Here is a 25,643-nt window from a genome sequence, read left to right as displayed (position 1 = left end):
TTTGAGTTTTTCGTAAATGCCCGCAGGCATTAATACCTTTAATATTTTCATAATGTCGGGATAGGTATACTCTCCCATGAGCAACATGTCTTTAATTTCACGGTGGAAACCCGCTGGGTCTTTGTCATGACTGGGTACCACTTTCTTCATTTCTAATAGTTCCATTTTAGATATGGGTGTGTATATAAACACACGTTTAAACTGATTGTCATCACCTTTTATCGGGTGGACTTCGCGTAAGGGATTCTGTCTATCCATATAATACGTCGTTCTTTCCTTGATGGGCAGTGAGACATGTTCAGGGCATACAAAAAGAATGTACTGCTTTCTGGATTCTAGTATTTCTCTAATTAACTCAGTACCTGAACCTCTCCATTTATTCGTGAGTAATTCAGTCAATATATCAGGTAAGGGACCAGGATCGGAGTGTTGGCTTTTATATAATATAAGGAGTTGTTGAATCATATAGATACCAGCTAAACGCTGTTCATCTGGGGTGAGGTTCAAAAACGTATGTGCTAGTGTATCATCACTATATTTTCCGGGACTGTCAACCCAGTGAACGGCTGACCTGGCTAATTCTTGTTCGTCCATAGAATCGAGTATATGATAACCCCTTCGTTCTCGGAGTAATTTGTCAGCGGCTTGGAACGAATGTTCGGGGGACCTTATATTTATTATAGGTGTTTGGAAATTTCTGTTATTTTCTGGACGTATCGGACGTATCGGATCAGTAAAGCATCTAGTATTATTACAAGATCTTCCTCTACCTACATAGGCCATGGTTTCTAACTGTCCTGTGGGCAGTTCTAATTCTTCCTCCTCCTCCTCGTTTTGTTCAGGCTGGTCTACCGCTAATCTTTCTTCGTGTATTCGTTCTACTTCTTTGCGGATCTTTCGACACATAGCTACTATACTTAATAGTTTATTATGTCTCCCCTCTGATATATTCCGACTCCATGTGGTAAGAATTCGCATTTCTTCCGGATTTACCCCTGGTCGGTCTTGATTTCTGATCACACAATTTATGAGGAAACGTAACAGTTCCCCCTGTATCTCCACTTTCTGGTACTCCATGGCTCTATTAATACTCTCAGAATCTCGCCCTGACTGGACAAAGTGATATATATTTTCTAAATGTGTAGTCATTCCTGGTAGCCTCCCTAAATATATTGCAGCTCGTCGGATACGTAATGATGCCAGCAGCATTTCGTCCTCTTTGCCGGGCACAGGGTCATATCTACAATCTACTAGAAGTTCCTTAAGCATGTCGGGAGTTACTAGTTTGGGCGTACGTTGGTGGGCTAATTCTTGAAAGGAAAGTTTATTTACTCTGGGTGGCGTGGAAAAAATGTTTGCTGTACCTCCTGCAGCACCGCCTGAGGTGCTGGATGTGAAAGGATTCGTTGAACGTGATATAGCAACCATAGGTGTGGGTACAGCTGTAGAAACAGATGTGCTTGCCGGAACTTGTGTCGGAGTTTGTTGTTGCGGAGGTACAGACGGAGGGTCTTGGCGTTGAACCCCCTCGGCAGGCGGTCTATGTGGTGCAGTATTAGCATACTCGGGAGCTGCGTCGTCTAAATAAGAGGAAAGGAAAACATCTTCTGCGGTTCTGGGATGCCCTTTGGGATGTACTTTTATCGGAAACAATGGCGGTGGCAAGTCTTTTGGTATCTCCGGAGTAGCCTTAGGTAACCCTTCGGCCAGAAGAGGATACATACCATTCATAAGGGCATTTCTTTGTCTGTCTGCTTGTTCTGATTTTGCTCGGGTTCCTTCTTCAATTAATAGATTTTCTCGGACTTTATTTGAATTCTCCTTACTTTTCTCTTCCTGTCTGAGTGCTTTTTCTGATCGTCTATATGATTCTTTACGCCATAATTCAATGGCATCTTTCTGTGATTGTCTAGCTTTCTTTTTCCATAATTCTTCCTCTACTTTCATGATGCAATCTGCATCCCAGGTCCCAGCTGCGGGCCACCTCTGACTTTCTGGTAATTCCTTGGTGTAGTCTACCCATAAATCAAGAAATAATATGGCGTCTAGGCCATGTTTATGATACATGAAGTACCCTGGAGTGTCCCTAGGAGGAATGGGAACAGCTTCTTCGAGTACCCCTTTTCTAGTTTTGATCTGTCTTAATCTTGAAAAGAGCGGCATATTGAGAACTGATCTGATACCTAATTTTGAACACGTTTAATACAACAAAACACAATAATGAACAGTCATTCACACCACAATATACAGAACGTATTTAAAACATTTTATCATTTAACATTTAATGAACAACAATGATGGCCATTTAGGGAACTAGTCACTAAGCATAATACTCGGCACTAACTAGGTAATTCTGAATTATATACTAGACATACTTGATATACTGCTAAACAGTACAGATACACTGCTGAAACAGTGCAGACCGGTTTTGTGTACCCAAACCCGTCTTGACCGGCACAACCTATGTGCACGTCAGAACGCCTCCCCGGCAATGGTACTCACCGGGTAGCTCGGAACGGAAGGCCTCGGAACTGAACTGAACTTGGACCAGACTGGACTCGACTCGAAACTTCGGAACTTCGGAACCTGGTGGGCCTCTGTATACCTCGGATCTTGCTCTCTCAGCTAGGCTCTGGTCGGGATACTTCGCACTTCTCACCGCCTCGTCTGGGTGTTGATCGCAGCCTCAGTTACCCCCGCTCGGAAGGAGGGAGATACAGGAAATCCTGTGGGTACGCGTTGTTGTCCGTCCAGCTGTGGCAGGAGACCGGGCCTGCAACGCACCTCCGGCGCGTGAGATGAGAAAGTGTCCCTATTCGGGCGCCATATATGTGGTAAATAATTTAATTACCGGTACTTAATTTGATGCGGAAAATTTAATAAGAATAGCTCAGTAAAATAAGAGGCAGAATCCGTGGTATTAGAGGTTCGGAACGGGCTTTATTCCAAAACACAATTCGAATTTGTGGGCTTCATATTCCATCACCACGAAGGTTCAGGAAGTGAAGGACAATACTTTATTGACAAGTAATCATTTTTATAGAAGAGGCATTACAGTGAAACAGATGCAGGAGGCGTAACAGTTGATAACAGAGATAAAAAATACATGCGTAACTAAAAATGGGTGTAACTAGGCGTAACTAAAGAACGTCATTAGGTATGATGTCACAAATGGGTGGTTCCATGAAAGAATTTCGCAATGTCAGCAAAAATACTTGGCAGAGATGCGCGCGCAGCAGCATGACGTGTGATTGACGTGCAACTAGGGGGTGAATGGGACTTGACATTTAGCTCTACATGTGGAGACAAAAGTCTGGGGTTATGTCAACCTAATCCTAAATCATATCTTACATCCTATGTTTAAATAACTGTGTTATCCAAAAAGAGAGGTCTCTTAGGATAGAATCTTATTCTATACTGACTATACTGACTGTTAGTGCGTGTACAAGCGTCTAAGTGTCTACACTAGATGCGAGGGCAGAAATCTTCCATAGTAACAGGGCTATGAATTACTTGCATAAAGACAGAGAAGCCGGGCCCTTTTGCACGGTAGCTAGAGGAATGTTTACTGAAACTGCTAGACAGGAATGCATTGGATGAGGAGCGGAGCAGAGCAGATAATCTTGAAGGTGAAATACAGTTTTTGGCAGGCAGACAGGCCGAGTTAGGCACCGTTAGCCGCGCAGGGAGTAGGACAAAGTTCATGGATACAGATGCGAGCTCAGACTGGAGCTTTCAGAGGCAGAAGGCAGGAAAAGGCTTAATGGCAGAATCAGGGCCTACTCGCCTGGACTGTAAAATGGCATAAATGAACCATATAAAGCCGGTGGCCTTTCATACTTAGGAATAGAATATCCGGCCCATTCATGGCGGATCTGAAAGAGGACATGTTGACGGTGGACGCACATGTGTTTGCGTCTTCAAAACTGAAACTGGAGGGAACATACATGTACTTGTGACTTATACATGAAACCGTTGGGGTCCAAGATAGGGGACATAACTGATCATAAAAATCCATATTTCCACAGTAGTACAGTCACTTTTTCCCACTGGGATTCTGCCAAAACTGCTCACACAAAGATTTGTTTGGGCTTTAGTAGCAGCGATAACAGGAGGCCCGTTACCCTTGGCCATTCGAGTGTTGGGGAAAACATAGCTTGTGGAGGAATCTCCTTTGCGATACTCCTCCATTTCCCATATGGTTCCTTTGGCTTGTGGGTCCCCTTCCTCATCTGGGTAACAAACCTTGTTTAGTTGTGCCATAAGTCCTCGTACATCAGCTAGAGTAATAGTACTGATTTCAGAGGCCCACAACAGTGCGAACCAGGCTCTGCAGGAGCCATTATGCAAGAATGGCAGAGGAATGAAAGGTGTTCCTACCTTCTTCTGATGGGCTGGCATTATTCCACATACCCAGGAGTTGGTAGTGTTCGTAGAATTATGAGTATGATGCAACATTTGTATGAAAGTGTTGTTAAGATATGACATTCGATGTTTCTTTTCATGATAGGGAAAAGTGAAGTAATAATGTTCTGTGGGGACAGGTGTAGTAGCATTCAGTAAGTTTCGAGCCAGAGTTACTTCCTCTACAACCCACATTATTGTAGCAATGATGACAGCAGTCAAAGTTAGTCCAGTGATGAACATTGTACATTTGCTTCAGATTTTTGCAGCACTCAATTTCTTCTCCAAAGGCATGTTCATCTCGTCGTCAAACAACAAAACAGATGGTGCCCTAAGGTCCTGGGCGGGCGTTGGTTTCTTCACTAACGTTGAGACGAGTAGTCACAAAGGGGCATATGTATCAACATCACCATTTGCGATTCTCAAATAGCGATTTTTAAGGAATCGCTATTTGAGAATTGCAAAACGTGATGTATTTAAAAAATTGCAAACTTTGTGCGATTTCTTAAAATTCCTTAATTGCGATTAGCAAATTGCGAAATCGCAATTAAGGAATACCTGCCCATTCATTTCTATGGGCCAGGAGACCCATAGGAATGAATGGGAAGTAATTCTCAAATAGCGAATCGCAATTTGCTAATCGCTATTTGAGAATAATTTCAAAGGTGCAAGGGTGTCAAGATGACACCCTGATACACCCCTGAAATTAGCATGTGTGGTCATATGGCGCACACACATGCCCTAAGGGCATGTATGTGCGTCACGTGGCACTTTGTAAAATTACAAAACATGCATTTTTAAAAGAAATCGCAAATTAACACCAACTAGTAGTTGGTGGTAATTTGCGATTTCTTAAGGATTAATCGCAATCCTTTGGTGAGTGTTACATTTCATTTAAGAAATCGCAATTTGCGATTTCTTAAATGCCTACGCAAACTTAAGAAATCGCTAAATTAGCGATTCCTTAAATTTGCGTTGGGATGTGGCTCATACATCCCGTTTTGCGAATTTTTAATCGCAAACGCTGTATTTTGCGAATCGCAGCGTTTGCGACTAAAAATTTGCTTGATACATATGCCCCAAAAAGACTACCCCCCTTTGTAGTCAGTCTTTAACCATCCAGGACAGTGGCTCAAACAGTCCCTTTCTGTGATGAAGTGTCTTTCTTCCCGGATCGAAGCAGATATCTAGATGCACCAGGGATCTTGTGATCCAGAAAGACTTCCTCAGGCCCTTCAGGTGAAGCAGCTCGTCCTCTCTCGGTGACCAGGATGTCGCGGTGATCTTTCAGTGCAGAAGGATACACCAAGGCGAACTGAACTTTTCGGCAATGGCTGGCATGGACCCAGTTCTTCCTGTTGGTCACTCACACTGCAGTTCTGGTAGCAAGGAGGACCTGCTCTGGGCCACGCCCACGAGGTTCCAAGCTGTTCATCCGCTGGAAGATTTTTGTCCAAATGAAGTCACCAGGACACAGATTGTGTCCATCACTCTGCGACCTGTCTGGAAGAGCTTCCCGCACCTGCTGATAAATAGAAGACAAGCTGTTCGTTAACTGGGACAAATAGTCACTCATCAATTCGTGGGGAACATCATGTATAAGGTGAGGCTTAGGGACCCACACAAATATTCATGGGCCTCCCAAAGACGATCTCATGTGGTGTAAGGCCAGATCATGTATGTTGTATTGATCTAATAGAAAGCAAGGCTAGGGGCAGTGCATCAGGCCATTTCAAAAACGTGGAAGCCTGTATTTTAGCCAATTTTAATTTCAGGGTGGAGTTATAATGCTCCACCAGGCCTGCTGACTGGTGAAAAGCGGCATGAAATTTCTGCTTAATCCCCAACCCTTTCATGACATATTCTACAACTTGCCCAATGAAATGAGGTCCGTTGTCACTCCATAGGACCCGAGAAACGCCAAATCGAGGAAAGAACTCCTTTAGGAGAACTTTCGCTGTCGTGAGAGCTGTATTATCCTTCGTAGCATACGCCTCCACCCATTTATTGAAAGCTCAAACCACTTCTAGGACATATTTTAGATTATTACAGTGCTCAAACTGAATGTAATCCATTTGCAGAACCTCAAACGGTGCAGTTGGTGTCGCAAACCCTCCTGTTGGAGTTTGCGTTCCCTTTCCAGGATTATACTAGAGACAGACCAGACTAGACTGGAGTATCTTTTTAGCAGTGCCTTCAATACCAGGATGATCCCAAACTTGTATAACTTGTTTTGCAATTGAGGATGCACCAACATGTGCCGGCCCATGTGCCATGTGAATCAAGGGGTATAAGTATGCTGTGGGTAACTTCAATTTGGTCATATCTTTATTCCTCCAAAGCTCATCATCCAGTGTTCCCTCCTTAGACCATTGATCTAGTTCATTAGCAGAGGCAGATTGTTGCATGTCCAACACTTCCTGCCTCGCATCATGCCAACGTTCAGCTTGTGACCTCACCACATACATAGATGTGGTACTTTGCTGCATTGTGGTCTCACGGGCTGTGTGATCCACAAAGGCGTTACCTGCTCCTATTTTATCTGTCACTTGTTCTTGTGTGCACTACACTTAACAATTGCCACTTTTTTAGGATAGGTTAGGCCAGTAAGAAGATTATGCAGTATTCTCCATGCACTATCTGTGCCCCATGTGAGGTGAGGAAGCCCCATTCTTTCCACAAGTGACCAAAATTGTGTGCCACCCCGAATGCGTACTGGCTGTAGGTAAAAATATTGACAAGTGAGTCTGTGCTAAGCTCACATGCTCTCGTTATTGCAAACAGCTCAGCTGCTTGGGTCGACTTCTGTGGGATGCGAGCTGTCTCAACTACTGTCTGAAGTGTCATAATAGCATAGTCAGCAGATCTAGTGCCATCAGGTAATTTCAGACATGAGCCATCAACCCATAACTCCTCATCAACACTAGAGAGAGGTGTATCTTGTAGGTCAACACGACCCTTTGTTTGCTCTTCAGTGAGGAATATGCAATCATGTAACTCTTGTGACTGAGGCTGAGTAGCTGGAAATGGTAGTAGTGTAGCAGGGTTTAATGTCAAACATCTTTTCAATGTGATATGAGGGGCCAACAGTGTCAATTCATATCCTGTCAAGCGAGCACTAGTCAAATGCTATGTTTTCGTTTGATTTAGCAAAGCATCAACTGAATGGGGTACTATCACAAGCAGTTTGTGTGACAAAACTATTCCTTCACTCTGACGTATAGATACAGCCGTTGCTGCCACTGCTCGGAAACATCCAGGCAGCGCCTGAGCGACTGGTTGAAGGACAGCTGAGAAATATTCACAAGGACGTTGTTTATCACCATACATCTGTGTTAAAACGAAGAGGGCACAACCTTCCCTCTCGTGTACATAGAGTGTGAAAGTCTTAGTGTAGTCTGGAGTTCATAATACTGGTGCAGAACAAAGAGCTTGGCGTAACTTTTGGAAGGCATTCTGACATTCAGTAGTCCATGGGAGGGGCATCGTAGTATCTTTAGTCAAAAGGGCCAGCAAAGGTTTAATAATGTGCGAAAAACTAGGGATCCACTGCCTACAAAAAGAAGTAAGGCCAATCAGTGCACGGACATCCTTTTGAGTACGGGGCACAGGAGTATATAAAATGGTCTGAATGCGGTCTGGTGTGAGTGCACGTCCCTCCTTAGACAGGAGGTGACCTAAATCGGTAACCTGCTGTCTACAAAATTGCAATTTCTTTCTAGAAACTTTGTGATTATGTGATGCAAGAAATGATAACAATAACAGTGTTCCTTCTTCACACTGCTCAGGGGTATCTGCAGCTAACAAGATGTCATCGACATATTGGATAAGGACCACCCCTTTTGGTACAGAAAAGGAATCAAGTTGTTTTTTTAATGCTTGACTGTAAATGCTAGGACTTTCTGTATAGCCGTGTGGAGCTCTACAGAACCGGAATGATCTATTTTTCAACATATATCCGAAAAGATAACAGCTGTCTGGGTGAATAGGTATTGAGAAAAATGCGTTCTTTAAGTAGATCACCGAAAATGTAGTGGCAGTGGAAGGGACCATAGTGAGAAGGGTCGTGATATCAGAAACTACCGGATATTGGGGCACTACAATTTTATTAACCTCTTGCAAATCAATTATAAATCTGTACATTTTAGTATCAGTGTCTTTTTTCAAAATAGCAAGGATAGGGCTATTGAAAATATGGTTGGGGGCTTCTTCCACTACCCCCACTTTATTCAAATCCTAAACAATACCTGCTAGTGCTTCTTCACTCTCTCGTGATATTTTGTATTGGGGCAGACGAGGCAATGAAACACCTTCCTTAACTTGGATATGCACAGGTGGAATAACCATTTGACCCACATCAATATCTGATCTAGCCCACAAAGTACAAGGTAGGGATGCCAGAGCAGCACCCTCATTGATATGACAGGATCTCTCAGCCATTGGATAATTGTCATTTAAAATAACACACACACCTTCCGGAGAACAACGTATTGTAGTACGAAAATATTTAAGCATATCAATACCCACAATGTTGTCCGGCGTGTTAGAGGAAAGCAAAAATGGACATGCTGCAGTGAATTTGTCAAGTCCGAATTCAAGTGGCTTAGAAAGCGGGCTAGGTGTAGGTGTTCCATCAAATCCTATCAATGTTATCATTGTGCCGGACAGGGGAGCCCTAGGAACCAATCTTTCAGACAGAGCACTACGGGTAGCCCCTGTGTCAACCAGAAACCGATCAGTAAATCCTAAGACATATGCGTCAACATAAGGACCCATTTGATCTACTGGCACCTCGACCGGTCCCTTACCCCATCCTAGGCATCCCTATGCGTAATTGGAATCTGCAAGTGCATCAGCAGAATAATCAGACATTTGGTGTTGATTTTGTCTATCAAAAGTATTAGAGTAATTTGGTTCTTGTTCAACTGCCTCAAACCTAGGATGAGCTCCTATACCTCCCCTGTTTCTTGAATTCCCTGGGCGTCCTATCATGCTACTCCTTCCCCACTGGTACTGCTGACCATGCAAAAGGTGGAACGCCAATGCCCAATCTCTTTACAATAAGCACACTGATCAGGGGACAATGAACCATACATTATGGGAGAAATACCATATTTGATATACATCTCTCTATTCGGGGTCTCTTCTAGAGGAGCCGGCTGACTTTTCTCTAAAACTTTCTTGGTACCACAAGAGCAGCAACACCACTTACGGAGTGTGCTGAGAACAGGCATGTGTTTACAAGTATATGTAAAATATTGCTACTCCTCTGCCGAGACCACTCCTTCGGACGGCCGCGTCTTAGATGGGCCCACGTGTCGGGCGCCAACTGTGGAAATTTACCTTTTTAGGGGTACACTGGTGCAGGGTCACGCTCTCGTCCACGGGTTCCAAAGACTAACAATAAGAGATCGGCACTGGAGTTGAAATAAAATAACAAGTTTATTAATCACTCATGAGTGGGACCACGTCCACACAACACTCTCAAGTGCTGCAGGAGGTACTACACTGAACTCAACGACCATCGTCTTTATATACTCTTTTTCTGCAATGTAAGCATTTGGACAGAAATGGAAGGAGCAAATTTAGAAATAGCTATCAGCAAACAAGGGCAGATGGATAACCACGTGGTCTGCAAATAGGGAGGGGGAGCAGGAATGCTTATGGCAGCAGTAAACAGTCAACAGATAACATCTAAGACCAGGTGCACCGGCAGCTACAAACCCCCAGCACGTACATTGCTTAGCCATGTCAGGAGGTTAACTAAAGTAGATGGCACAAGCAGAGTGAAAAGGCGAACAGCAGAGGACGAAAGAATTATGAAGGAAACAAAATGAACACCACAGTCAAAATGGCTGTAGCTTATGCTAAGTAAAATATTACGCGTTTCCACACTGGGACTCTGCATTTTATCAAACTCAGATGGGGGGTGGGATGGCACTAGAGTTGAGTAACCAATACATCTGTCGGCACAAAAACACAATTACTTTGTAGTGGGTGCTACATTTTATGGTAAAGTGAGAGCAAACGCCATCAGCACCGGTCGTAGCGCGAATGTCGAGCTATACTAGAGGTTAAGCACTCACAGGCAGTGCTGACCTGTTACAGGCATTTAGTAGACAGGATCTGCGGAGGCTGAAAAACAAATTCTTTACTCCCACAATGACTACACATAACAAGGAAGTCTCAGGCTGTGCATTGTAACGCTCCAAATCATCAGGCATTACTCTCATAACTCAAACAATAATAAAATGCTCAAAGTCTGGTGTTGTTTCTCACCTGTATGTTGTATAGGAAAATGTCAGCACTGGAAGGGACCTGGTTGCTCTCAAATACTGCACCTCAGTACTCGATGTTTATTCCATAAAAGTACCCTTCAACAATTATTTACTCTGCCCACACAGTCCCCTAGTCTGTGTCCAGCCTCGCTGCTATGGGAGACGGTGTCGCCGCTGCTTCCTATTCAAACTGACCAGATTTGTGCAAGAATGGACACTGGTCTTTGAGGGGTTTCTTCTTAAGCTACCTCCCGATGAAGCAAAAACAATTCCCTCCATATGCCTGTTATTGGGAACGTGGAAAGCCATCGATCTGGTGCAAGCTTCCCTTCTGCTCCTCTCCACCCCAGCAGTCATTAGAAGCCTTATGTGCACACATATGAAAGGACGGTACATACAGAAAGGACGTTCTAATGCACACAAGCAGCCATTAGAAGTTTAATGTGCACACCTTCATATGAAAGGATTGTAAACACACAGGATAGGAAGGACATTGTAATGTACACAAATAGGCATTAGAGTGTACAATACAGGTGGGATCTGTAGCCGGATAACAGATACGTAATCTATAATGCCACGCACGGTAACTAGAATTTAAAGCGCCTTATATCCGAGGACACACACAGTGCACATAGGGTAAAGAAACATCGTGCTCACAGACACACTGATACCCCTAGCCCCACCCATGCCTTTAATAGGATCAGACGGGGTGTGAGGAGGGGTCAGAGCAGCCTACCAGCTCCTACGGGCTATACATGCAGTATTATGGCTCCTTTCCAGACGGTGGTGTTTGTGTATCTAGTGCCATGATGCACACACAGCGTGCACAGAGGAGCTCCGGTGACATCTGCCCTGGTGGGTTTGCGTGGGGGGGTACTAATCTTTATATAAAATTAAAAAAACATACCTTCCTCATGCACCACCGCCTCAGCTCCTGGGGCGTTGTAGGCAGCCTCCCTCCTCCTGCTCCCCTAAGTCAATCACAATGCTGCAATGGCAGTGTTGTGATTGGTGAGGCACAGCGGAGAGCGCCCCAGCCGGGCCATTTTCTCTATGTAGGCAGCCTACATAGAAAAAATGGGGGAGTGCGCATGACTGCTTTGTTCAGCCCTGGGGCCGACCAAACAGTCAGAACCCACAACAGTAGGCAAGCCATGCCCCCCTGCCCTCGAGCGGGACCACCCACCCTCCCTCCAACAACCAGGCACTCCAGGCACTTCTGCTTTCTCGCAATGCAAGAAGCAGAAACATAAAATGGTAGTTTTACCATTTTATGTTTCTGCCTTCTCACACTGCGAGAAAGCAGTGGGGCGACACCCTCACAGCCCCATGGTGGAGCCGCCATTGTCTAGGGTTCCCCATAGTGGACTTCCACCCCTTAGATAATTCTTTCCTACTGCTGATTTTAGGGTTCACCCTTCTCCTATATCCATACTGGGAGCACCAACCTCTCCCCTGCTAAGTTAGTCTACATCGGCTAAAGCCTCAAACCGGTTACAGGTAGGGATGTTGAACAGGCTGGCTCTGCCAACATTGTGTACTACTGGGGCCATAAACAATCCTTCTCTTGACTGGTTATGTGCCTGAACCGGAATCCCCACTGCCTGGTGGCTGGGTTTATAAAAATAGCCCCATGGTAGTGAAACAATGTTGCTAGCTTCAAGCTGCATGCTCATGTAGGCAATTAACAAACTTTAGGCCAGTTGTGGGGGGCTAAAATTATCTATTTTTCCATTCTTTCTTTAGCACTGAAAAGCTTTGTGGGATGGTCAGTGTGGTTAACTGTAAAGTTACGCAGGTTTCATAATCAAAGGACATAGACAATTCTTACAGACTAGACAGGAGAGCTACTACTCAACTTAAAGAGACATTACAGGTTCTGTTAGTAGACATATCACACCAGTTCTATAAGCTCAAGACTCCGACAGCAGTAGTGCCAAAGTCATACAAAGCATTCTCTAAATAGATGATGAAATGCCTCAACAGGCGGCATGAAGTAATAGAAAAAGATGCAGTTCACCTTGGCGCCAAGGGAACAGCATTAGCAATAAGTGCCCCAAACTCAGTATGATATATTACTCAGATATCGGTTTCAGATAAACTTTGGTAATACAATAACCTCAAACAACACTGTGCAAGTTCCTGAAAATATACACATATTGCTACCAAGCAAAGCTTATTTAAGCAAACACAATATTTCTGCGTTTATGAAGAAACAGAGTATTTTCATTTTAATAAGTATTTGTTTGGTTTCCAAATATCAGCTTGGCTTTTTTAGGTCTAGGTTCTAAGACGGCACACATTTGCTGCCACAAACTGAGACTTGCTGTATTTCCTTCTGGGCTTACATCCCTCCCATAGGCTTCCCATTTGCTGCAACCATTGTCGCTCCATTTTGGCTTCTCCCCATTTGTGGAAGGCATGCATACGTCATGCCTCTTCTGGTGTTTAGCACTCCCCGAGCGCACCGTTGAACTACAGTACAACATGCGCAGGGGGCATTGTAGGGTACTGTTTCTGGACTACTTTATTATTTCCTTAAGAGTGCTCCTGTTACTACTTGCAACAGTCGGGCGAACCAAAGATGCCTTCTCTGTGCCTTCTCTGTAAAGTTGTGCAGAAGCCAGCAGTCCGTGTCTCCCACCTCACCAGAAAGCGTATTCATTACCCTGCTTTTCAGCAGAGAGCATAGGATTAAATGATTAAATCACTTGAATAGCATCACATTTTAAAAAGAAAGCAGACAATTGTAATTGTAATGAAAAGGAACAAAAATGACCTCTTCAGGATTGTTGTGCTGCTAACGTGAAAATGAATTGTTCAGTAATTACCTGCTTGGAGCTTGCCCAGTGCTTGAGCAAAAAAAAAACTTGTTTCTTTTCTTTTAATTGTATTCTCTTTTTGTTCTGTGCCGTAAACCAAAACTGCGATAAATGTGCTGTGCTCAGAGCGGACCAGTTTTGTCGGGTGTGCACGGTTACCTTGTTGTAATCGAGAGGTATTCAATCTGTGGGGCAAGAACCTGAGGGGGACAGTGGAGTCATTGGAAGGGAGTCGCACATTCACCAGCCTCACTTCTCCCTTGAATCCAAAATATTTGCTCTTCGTTTTGGATTTGAAATACTGGCATCTGAGGAGGCTCTCTGATTGGAGGACATCATAAAAGAAGCTAATCATAATGTGGCTATGTCATCAAGGAATGTCCTCCAATCACAGAGACTGTAGCATCGATACCAGCAAATGCCATCGAACTGTATCCATAGAGATGCTCCAGCACCTTTGGAATGCAGGCTGTACTTCAAGGGAGCTCTGCAATATTCGACGTCATCTCTTCTGCCTTCCACTCCATCCTGTTGCTTTTCTTGGTCATCGCTACTGCTGCTTTCACCTTGTTTTTATACCTTATCTTCCTGGCTGCGTCGTGGCTCATGACTGCATCTGCACTAGGATCTCCTCGCTATTTCCCTTGCTGGTTTCCAAGGCAACCAAAAGTTCCCAGAATTATTAGGTACGCTGCCTCTTTCTCACCTCATCCACTATGCCCTGGCTTTTCACCTCACAGAAGAACACTCAAACTATCATACATTCATGCACACAAACAAGATTCAAATTCAAATTTGTCTTTATTTCGATTTTTTCAATCATTAAAGACACAATAACGCTACAATACAAAACATTGATTTTCATTAAAACAAGCTATAATGTCACAAATATTAAAAAGGTTGAATTAAGCGTTCTTAAAATGATAAAAAATTAAAAGCATTTGGCATTTAATGATATTGCACATGTAATCCCTAGTAAAAATTGTTCAGCCTTAGGTATACAGTTTTTCATATCTCAACTGCTGATGAATACTAACTTAATGTACAAGTTAGGGCGCAAATTTAGTACAGATCTAAGGCTCCCCAAATGACAATATATGAAGTGTTAGAAATGAGGGGGCTCTGGTTGACGCAGGTGTGAACCCACAACAAGCAGGGACCCTTTACTTCTTGTCAGGGCGAAGGATGACTCCCCAGAATAACCCCTGCTCACCCTCTAGGTGCGTGGCGCGAGCAGTCTAGGCTAAGTCTCAGGCGTACACAGTTAAGCAAATGCAATTACCCATACAGTAAACCCCTTGCATGCACCACAAACGGACACCAATCAGGAAGTATATAAAAATAAGCTTTTATGTAGATTCAGCAGATTCAATACAAGGCCCAGTAACGTTAAACTGATGGGGCCACAATTCTTAGGAATACGGTAAAGTTCTCTTTGTTACGGAAAGTTCTTTAGGCGGGCACAAGGTAACTGTAGGCCTCAGCGCACTTCGTGCTGAGGCAGCGCCCAGGAAGCACGCGGCAGATGACAGGGAAATCAGAACGTTGCGGACCCTGGATCCGATGCGAGCTCGCGGTCGAGTTCGTAAGTACAGTACCTTGTTTCTTGACGCAAAGGCGGGTGCGGGATTTCAGCGGCTCTTCGATAGAAGAGCGAGGCGGCGTCCGGGGCTCCCACACTTAACGATGGGGGTCTGATCTTCAGGCTCACGACAAGAGCGGGGTGTTGCAGGTGGCGGGTGAACAAAGCGGGGCAACCGGGCACGCAGATACATCCGGGCCGTCCGAGGCTTGGAGATGCTCACAAACGCCGATTCCGGCGGGAGGGTGAAGGTGCACAGCGAGCCTCCAACGAGCGAGGTGACAGGGGCAGCCCAGCACAGCGTAGGGGGAGCGGCTCCGAGAGCGAGGCTCTTCCCAAGGCGGGGGCGGCTAAGCAGTCCTGGTCACGGCTCAGGGAGGGACTGGGGCACGAGGGTCACAGCTCCGGCGAGGGAAAGGACACCACAGTCCAGCGGCAGGCGAGTGAAGATCAGGTAGAGCCCAATGGTCCTCGGGCTCAGTTCAGGGGGCAAGCTCAGTTCCAAGCCCTTGGAGATCGTTTTGGAAAAGCACAAGTCTTGAAAGTAAAAGTAAAGTTAACTCTTCAGCAACAGTTTCTCTTCTCCCCTTTGGCAGCAAGGTCACCACTGCAGGCCAATCCCCCAGGATAGGGACAGTCTTCCTCCTACAGCTTTCCCGGTGCCTCCTCCTCAGGCAGAGATTCTTCTTGGTCAAAAGTGGATCTAGTTTCTCAGGAGCAGGGCTCCTCCATTTATACAGCAAATCTTTTGTTCTCCCAGGCCAGGGGGGCCCTTGCCTAGTTCAGTCCGGTTTCTGAGCACTTTGTTTACGCGATGCAGGCTTCTTCTTTCAGAGTGCAGGGCAGAGTCCTCAGACGCTCCACAGGGGGCGGAGCCGGCATTGAGGTGGCAGAGCACTGTCCTATTCAGAGCATAGGAGCACTCTTCCCACCCATCTACCTGTCGATCGTCCTTTTCACCACCAGGCTACCTAGCCCTGCCCATCTGGGTTCCCCCAGCCCTGTCACTCACACCAGCCAACATCAGATACACATCACGCAGAGGCGGGCTGAAATGTTTAGGCAAGCAAAGGCCAGCTTTCTAAAAGCGGCATTTGCAACCCCGGAATATTAAAATAAACCTTGCGAAAAGATGTACCTTATTATTCCGAGTTCAGGCATACTAAACTCGATCTTCTACCATGTTCCCTGGGTCGGTTAGGATCATAGGGTGTAACAATCCAGGCCGCCCATACTGGCCTATGAGAACAGGGTAGCCTTACAGCAGTGAACAACAAAATGGCGGTCATTCACTACCAGGACATGCCACGCATCTAGGCTTGTCCTACCTTACGCTCACAACGCACCCTGCCCGTGGGCCTACCAGAGGGGTGACTAATATGCAGCTAAGGGAAGGTTTCAGGGACCGGCAAGTGTGGGCACTTGCCAGTCAGCATGTCAGTACCAGACTGCACGCAGGTTCTGCGATGGCAGACCTAGACGTATTTTACCGGCCGCTTCTGTGGGTGGCACAACCCGTGCTGCAAGCCCACCAGCGGTGTTTGCATTTACATGCCCTGGCGCTCCTGGCGCACTTTACTGGGGTCTGATAGTAAATCAAACAATCCAATCATGGAATCCAACCAACATATACAATTTACATAGGGAGCACTTGCACCGCGACACTGGTTGGCAGTGGCACAGCGCGCTGAGCGGCCAACACCATAAAAACACATGAGGCACAGCGACAAAAAGAGGAAGGGAGACTCACGCCAAGGTGCCAGGTCTAACACGTGTCCCCTCTAGCTGAAAAGTGGGGAGAACTACCCTACCCCAGGGAGTTCCTCATCACTAAGGCGGAAAAATCTGGACAGACCGTCAGCATTGGCGTGATCTGTACCAGGGCGATGTTCCACCGTGAAATCCATACCCTGTAGGGAAATGGACCACCTCAACAGCTTTGGATTCTCACCCCTCATATGCATCAACCATCTGAGGGGCCTGTGGTCCGTCTGAACCCGAAAGTGAGACCCAAACAAGTAGGGTCTTAGCTTCTTCAGCGCCCAGACCACAGCAAATGCCTCACGCTCAATAGCACTCCACCTCTGTTCCCGTGGAAGTAACCTCCTGCTAAGAAAGGCTACGGGTTGATCTAGGCCCTCCTCATTAATCTGTGAAAGAACAGCCCCCACACCATGCTCTGAAGCGTCTGTCTGAACGATAAACTCTTTGGAGAAGTTGGGAGCCAAGAGCACGGGCGCCGTGCACATAGCAGTTTTCAAGGCCTCAAAAGCTTTCTGACAGGTGTCAGTCCAAATCACTTTCCTGGGCTGCTTCTTCGAAGTCAGCGCTGTCAAGGGGGCAACCATGTTGCCATACCCCTTGATAAACCTCCTGTAGTACCCGGTGAGACCTAGGAAGGCTCTCACCTCTGTCTGGGTTTTGGGCGCCTCCCAATTCAGGATGGTTGCTATCTTGGGCTGAAGGGGTGCCACCTGGCCACTCCCAACTTGGTGTCCCAAGTAAACCACGGAACCCTGCCCGATCTGGCACTTACTCGCCTTGATCGTGAGGCCTGCCTTGCGCAGCGCCATCAACACTTCCCAGAGGTGACGCAAGTGTTCCTCCCAAGTGGAGCTGAACACTGCGATGTCATCCAGGTAGGCTGCACTGAACGAATCCAGCCCAGCCAACACCTGGTTGACCAATCTCTGGAAGGTGGCAGGGGCATTCTTCATCCCAAATGGCATAACCCGGAACTGGTAGTGCCCATCTGGGGTGGAAAATGCTGACCGCTCTTTGGCCCCCTCGGTCAAGGCGATCTGCCAATACCCAGACGTTAAATCAAACGTGCTGAGGTAGTTGGCAGCCCCTAGCCGATCGATGAGCTCATCAGCTCTGGGGATGGGGTGTGCGTCGGTCCTAGTGACCGAATTGAGTCCTCTGTAGTCCACACAGAACCGGAGTTCGGGTGTGGCTCCCGGCGCTGCAGCCTCTGGGACCAAGACCACGGGGCTGGCCCAAGGACTGCTAGAAGACTCAATTACCCCGAGTGCAAACATCTTGGAGACCTCCTCCTTGATGCATGTCCTCACCCTGTCAGTCACCCTGTAGGCCTTGTGCCGCACAGGTGGACTATCCCCAGTGTCCACATCATGGACGCACCAATCAGTGACACCAGGGACCAGGGAAAATAGGTCAGAAAATTGTCCCAGCAACTGGCGACAATCATTCTGTTGCTCAGGGGTCAGGGTGGAAGAGAGGATGACACCATCCACTGACCCATCTTGCTCCTTGGCTGACAGGAGGTCAGGAAGAGGTTCTGTCTCCTCTTCCATTCCAGCATCTGTTGCCAAGAGCATGCCCACTTGGGACCTCTCCAAGTGGGGCTTGAGGCGGTTGACATGTAGGACCCTTAAGGGGTTCCTAGGAGACTTCAGGTCCACCACGTAGGTAACAGGACTCTTGCGCTCCACCACCTCAAAGGGACCGGTCCACTTATCCTGGAGCGCACACGGCTCCACGGGGGCCAAGACCCATACTTTCTGTCCAGGCTGATGCTCTACCAGAGTGGCATTCTGGTCGTACCACCGCTTCATCTCCTCCTGGCTGGCTTCCAGATTTGCCTCAGCAAGTTGCCGGAATCGCCTAGTCTGATTCCTGAAGGCCAGCATGTAACTATATACATTCTGGGGAGGTTTCCTGGGAGATTGCTCCCAGCCTTCCTTGACCAGACTTAGAGGTCCTCTGACTGGGTGACCATACAGAAGCTCAAAGGGACTGAACCCCAGAGACTTCTGTGGCACCTCATGGTAAGCGAAGAGAAGGCATGGTAAGAGGACGTCCCACTTACGCCTCATGGGTCCTTCTAGGCCCATTATCATGCCTTTGAGGGTTCGGTTGAATCTCTCAACCAACCCGTTTCCTTGGGGGTGGTAAGGTGTGGTGAACTTGTAGGTTACACCACACTCTTGCCAAAGAGATTTCATGTACTTGGACATGAAATTGGTACCTCGGTCAGACACCACCTCTAGAGGGAATCCCACTCGGGAGAAAATTCCCATCAGTGCCCGTCCCACCACGGGGGCCGTCACTGTCCTCAGAGGAATGGCTTCCGGGTACCGGGTGGCATGGTCCACCAGGACCAGGATGAACCTATTGCCCATCGCTGTCCTGGGGTCCAGTGGCCCTACAATGTCAATCCCCACTCGCTGGAATGGGGTACCGACCACAGGGAATGGGTGGAGTGGAGCCTTCTGCTTCCCTCCACTCTTTCCACTTGCCTGGCAAGTCTGGCGTGTCCTGCAGTGAGTATCTGAACTCCTGCGCATTTGAGGCCAATAAAAGTGGGTGACTAGCCTTTCAAAGGTCTTGTCCTGCCCCAAATGCCCTGCCAATGGCACATCGTGAGCCAGCCCCAGTAGGAAGGCTCTGAAGTCCTGGGGTACCACCAGCGCACGGGCTGACCCAGGCTCAGCAACCTTAGGCTCTGTATATAGGAGGCCGTTCTCCCAGTAAACGAAATGTGATCCTGACTGATCACCTGCGGCCTGGTCTGCAGCCTGCTGTCGCATACCCACGAGAGAAGGGCACTCCTTCTGTGCCTTGCAAAAGTCCTCCCTGGTGGGACCCCCTTCCTGCTGCCAATGGTTCAGCTCCGGCAGGTCTCCCACTTCAGCTATCTGCTCCCCTGTAGGCTCCAGGGCATCCCCCTCAAGGTCTGCTTCCTCCTGGACCGTGGGATCTTCAGGGGCCGGCTTCCCGCGCCCCTGGCTCCTTCTCTCTGAGGCCGGTTCCTGGGCCTCCCTCTCAGGCTCCAGGACCTCTTGAGTCCCTCTACTGGCTGCCATGGACCGTGTGGTGACACACGCCCAGTCCGGCATACCCAACATCTCCAGGTGAGCACTCCGCTCCACCTTAGCCCAAGGTGAGCTCTCCAAATCGTTCCCTAACAAACAGTCTACAGGCATGGTGGGCCACACAGCTACCTGAAGAGTACCAGAGACCCCCCGCCACTCAAAGGGAACCTGAGCCACCTTCCAGTGTCTCTCTGTGTTGTCAGCGGCAACAACGGGGTAGAATGCATTGGGGACCACCTGCTCTTGAGACACCAGGTGACACCTGACAGCTGTCACACTGGCTCCTGTATCTACAAGAGCTTCCACTCTATGGCCATTTATGGTCACCCACTGCCTGTACTTCTTAGTGTTCTCAGGCAGCTGGGTTGGAGGGACCACTTCACGGTCTCCTAGCGAGACCAGGGACATCTCTGCGGGACCCCACCCACCTTGGACATCCCTCTCCTCCCCCAAGGCTACACTAGTCACCTGCCGGGGTGGAGCACCAGTGGGTGCTGGTTTACCAAACAATGGACACTTTACATCAGAGGCAAAATGCCCCAAATTGTTACACCTGTAACATCTGACGGGCCCCTTCTGAACAGGAGGACCTGTCGGGGCCCCGGTCGGTTTCTGGGGTGGGGGAGGCTGAGAACCCTTCCCTTGGTTCCCTTGGGGACTATTTTGGGGCCCTTTTTGGAACTGCTTCTGTTTACCCCTGTCCCCCCCACTCTTCTGCTGGGGACCCTGCCCACCTTTGGCGGAATCTCCCACGGTACCCTTGTGGACCCTGGTACTGACCCAGCGGTCCGCCTCCTCAGCAAGCTTCCTCGGGTTAGTCAGCCTACTATCTATCAGGTGCTGGCGTAGCTCAGGAAAACAATTACTGGACAAGTGCTCCCATGCCATTAAATCAAGAAGCCCTTGATAATCATTTACCTTACTACCCTTTACCCAACCATCCAGCGCTCTGCAAAAGAAAGTCACATACTCCACATACGTACTATTGGGAATCTTAGTGCAACCCCTGAACCTCTGTCTATATAACTCAGGGGTCAACCCATACCTAGCCATCAATGCTTCCTTCATATGGGCATAAGAAATATGAACATCAGCAGGTAAATCTAACAGTGTGTCCTGCCCTTCACTCAGGAACCGTCCCCACAACCCCGCTCCCCAATCTTTCTCAGGGACCCAGTGGGAAGACATGGCTATCTCGTAGGCTCTGAACCACTGCCCGATGTCGTCATTCTTGAAGAACTCCTTCACTACATCCTTGGGAATATAAACTCTTGGTTCCGCCGGTACTGGCGGTGTGCTGCCACCAGAGGGATTAAGCTCCAAACTTTTTGCTTTCAGCTCCAGCTCCCTCAGCTTCATGTCATGCTCTAATTGTAGTTTCTTTTCTTCCATGGCTAATCTTTGTTTTTCCATATCCATCTGCCCATGAAGTTTTGCCATCTCTACTTCGTGTGCCCGGGTTGCTGCCCTGTCTGCCAACTCTTCTGGCGACAGGCCTCTGCCAAACTCATGGACACTTTCTGGTGGAACCATTTCCACCTGATTCTCTGGTGCCTTTGACTCATACCAGGCCCTCAGCGCCTTCACTCGTTGGGTCTTGTTTTTCAATCCAGTTTGGGCAATTCGGAACTTGGAGCAAAAATCTTTCAATTCCTCATTTGTATAGCCCTCAAGTGCGCTTTCTTCCCAATCTATGTCCTCAAATCCAGAGATTATAGAAGCTGCCCTTCCGGCGGGAAGTGAACCAGGCATGGCTCTAACAACGGAGATTCTTGGCAAAACAAAAACAAATTCTAGTCTTGTGGCTGTGTTACTGGTCTGCTCTCACTACGTGGTGATCAGTGGTTCACTATACGCAAACCACAAATGCAAATCCGTAAATCCTCACCGCTGCCACCAATGTTAGAAATGAGGGGGCTCTGGTTGACGCAGGTGTGAACCCACAACAAGCAGGGACCCTTTACTTCTTGTCAGGGCGAAGGATGACTCCCCAGAATAACCCCTGCTCACCCTCTAGGTGCGTGGCGCAAGCAGTCTAGGCTAAGTCTCAGGCGTACACGGTTAAGCAAATGCAATTACCCATACAGTAAACCCCTTGCATGCACCACAAACGGACACCAATCAGGAAGTATATAAAAATAAGCTTTTATGTAGATTCAGCAGATTCAATACAAGGCCCAGTAACGTTAAACTGATGGGGCCACAATTCTTAGGAATACGGTAAAGTTCTCTTTGTTACGGAAAGTTCTTTAGGCGGGCACAAGGTAACTGTAGGCCTCAGCGCACTTCGTGCTGAGGCAGCGCCCAGGAAGCACGCGGCAGATGACAAGGAAATCAGAACGTTGCGGACCCTGGATCCGATGCGAGCTCGCGGTCGAGTTCGTAAGTACAGTACCTTGTTTCTTGACGCAAAGGCGGGTGCGGGATTTCAGCGGCTCTTCGACAGAAGAGCGAGGCGGCGTCCGGGGCTCCCACACTTCACGATGGGGGTCTGATCTTCAGGCTCACGACAAGAGCGGGGTGTTGCAGGTGGCGGGTGAACAAAGCAGGGCAGCCGGGCACGCAGATACGTCCGGGCCGTCCGAGGCTTGGAGATGCTCACAAACGCCGATTCCGGCGGGAGGGTGAAGGTGCACAGCGAGCCTCCAACGAGCGAGGTGACAGGGGCAGCCCAGCACAGCGTAGGGGGAGCGGCTCCGAGAGCGAGGCTCTTCCCAAGGCGGGGGCGGCTAAGCAGTCCTGGTCACGGCTCAGGGAGGGACTGGGGCACGAGGGTCACAGCTCCGGCGAGGGAAAGGACACCACAGTCCAGCGGCAGGCGAGTGAAGATCAGGTAGAGCCCAATGGTCCTGGGGCTCAGTTCAGGGGGCAAGCTCAGTTCCAAGCCCTTGGAGATCGTTTTGGAAAAGCACAAGTCTTGAAAGTAAAAGTAAAGTAAAGTCTTCAGCAACAGTTTCTCTTCTCCCCTTTGGCAGCAAGGTCACCACTGCAGGCCAATCCCCCAGGATAGGGACAGTCTTCCTCCTACAGCTTTCCCGGTGCCTCCTCCTCAGGCAGAGATTCTTCTTGGTCAAAAGTGGATCTAGTTTCTCAGGAGCAGGGCTCCTCCATTTATACAGCAAATCTTTTGTTCTCCCAGGCCAGGGGGGCCCTTGCCTAGTTCAGTCCGGTTTCTGAGCACTTTGTTTACGCGATGCAGGCTTCTTCTTTCAGAGTGCAGGGCAGAGTCCTCAGACGCTCCACAGGGGGTGGAGCCGGCATTGAGGTGGCAGAGCACTGTCCTATTCAGAGCCTAGGAGCACTCCTCCCACCCATCTACCTGTCGATCGTCCTATTCACCACCAGGCTACCTAGCCCTGCCCATCTGGGTTCCCCCAGCCCTGTCACTCACACCAGCCAGACATCAGATACACATCACGCAGAGGCGGGCTGAAATGTTTAGGCAAGCAAAGGCCAGCTTTCTAAAAGCGGCATTTGCAACCCCGGAATATTAAAATAAACCTTGCGAAAAGATGTACCTTATTATTCCGAGTTCAGGCATACTAAACTCGATCTTCTACCATGTTCCCTGGGTCGGTTAGGATCATAGGGTGTAACAATCCAGGCCGCCCATACTGGCCTATGAGAACAGGGTAGCCTTACAGCAGTGAACAACAAAATGGCGGTCATTCACTACCAGGACATGCCACGCATCTAGGCTTGTCCTACCTTACGCTCACAACGCACCCTGCCCGTGGGCCTACCAGAGGGGTGACTAATATGCAGCTAAGGGAAGGTTTCAGGGACCGGCAAGTGTGGGCACTTGCCAGTCAGCATGTCAGTACCAGACTGCACGCAGGTTCTGCGATGGCAGACCTAGACGTATTTTACCGGCCGCTTCTGTGGGTGGCACAACCCGTGCTGCAAGCCCACCAGCGGTGTTTGCATTTACATGCCCTGGCGCTCCTGGCGCACTTTACTGGGGTCTGATAGTAAATCAAACAATCCAATCATGGAATCCAACCAACATATACAATTTACATAGGGAGCACTTGCACCACGACACTGGTTGGCAGTGGCACAGCGCGCTGAGCGGCCAACACCATAAAAACACATGAGGCACAGCGACAAAAAGAGGAAGGGAGACTCACGCCAAGGTGCCAGGTCTAACATGAAGCACTTGGGAATTATTAGAAAACAGGGGTGACATTCGTGGCACCTATTTTCTTCAAGTTAATCCTTCAAATGTCCCACATCCAGCTCAAGAACTTAGCCATTGCTATTACTATATCTTCGTGCAAATTTGTTTTCAAAATGCGAAGTGCAGTTTTGCTTGCTCTTGTACTGTACCAAGATTGGAGCAAATCGGCTTTATCCATTTATCTCTGGGGCACTTGTATGCTGGGCATACGAACAATATGTGCATAATAGACTCATCCATCATTTGGCAAGAGGGGCATTTAATATCTATTACATTGTGCCATTTTGACGTAAACGTTTTTATAAGGAGTGAGTCTACTCTACACTGATGATACAATTTCCTATCACATGGTCTAGAAATAAAGTTCCAGTATGCTTCAAACCTTTTTTCAAACTTGTGCTCCAGAAAAATACCAGTGAGGGAAGAATTTTGTATAAGTAACATAGACTTAAGGTTAACCATATTCCAGTATGCTTCCTTATAATCTTTTTTTGATGGACACAAACTACCTGCTGGATCCTCCCACAGATGGCTAAGCTCCATATCAACCAGCGTGCATCTAATCTTTTGCAACCATTTAATTTTGCATGACAAATCAATTTCTCTTACATATTTTAGTGCGTTTGCATAAGGTAACAGCTCCGGCGTAGTCCAAAGCCTTCTCCAGTATGCTATAGGCCTAAAACAAGCTATCTCCTCTAATGCCGTGCAACCCAAATCCAAAAAAAGGGGTTTAAGAGGAGTGGATTGTTGGAGTCCTGTTCGGGATCTCATGAACTTATTCTGGGCTATGACTAAAGGTGTTACATTTTCAAAGCCCCAAAGCTCTGCACTGTATAATATTGATGCCCTGGTCTTAGCATTATAAATCATTATTGCAGGGTCTACCGGCTTAGTTTGTGAAAGTCGGTGCTCTTTTAATAGGACACCTGCAAGTTGGGCATGCCTAAGGGCCAGTAAATCTATCTGAGGTTTCCAATTTAACCTCTTTCCCAGGGTGACCCCCAGGTATGTTAAAGTCTCAGTTTGTTGCAAAAGAGCATTGTCCATAACTACTCTCCCTTTCACTAGTTTATGTCTATGTCAGACTATGAATTTTGCTTTGTCTACATTAACTACTAACTCATGGTCATTGCAGAAGACCGTAAATCTATCCAAGGCTTGTTGCAGTCCTATTTGTGTCTTGGATAGAATTAGGGTATCATCTATTAGTAGAGGTACCTTCAAGCTGGCAAGTGTAGGTGCATCTGTTGGATATGTAGAAAAATAAGTGACAACACTATTAATAAACAATGAAAAAAGAGTGGGAGCCAGAACGCACCCTTGTCGAACCCCTTTGCTTACTGGGAACCAATCCATTACCTTTCCCTGTGATCCCCAGCGGACCTGGGCGTAGTTTGACTCATGCAGTTTAACAATTAAAAATAGAAGTTCTGAGGGCATCCCTGATTCCTTTAATAATTCCCATAATTTATTGCGGGGGACTAAATCAAATGCAGACTTTAAGTCTTTAAAAGCTGCGTATATAGTTCTCCCAGC

The sequence above is a fragment of the Triturus cristatus genome, chromosome 2_2 (assembly GCF_964204655.1).
Source record: "Triturus cristatus chromosome 2_2, aTriCri1.1, whole genome shotgun sequence".
NCBI classification, from domain to species: Eukaryota; Metazoa; Chordata; class Amphibia; order Caudata; family Salamandridae; genus Triturus; species Triturus cristatus.
This window is presented reverse-complemented; position numbering follows the sequence as displayed.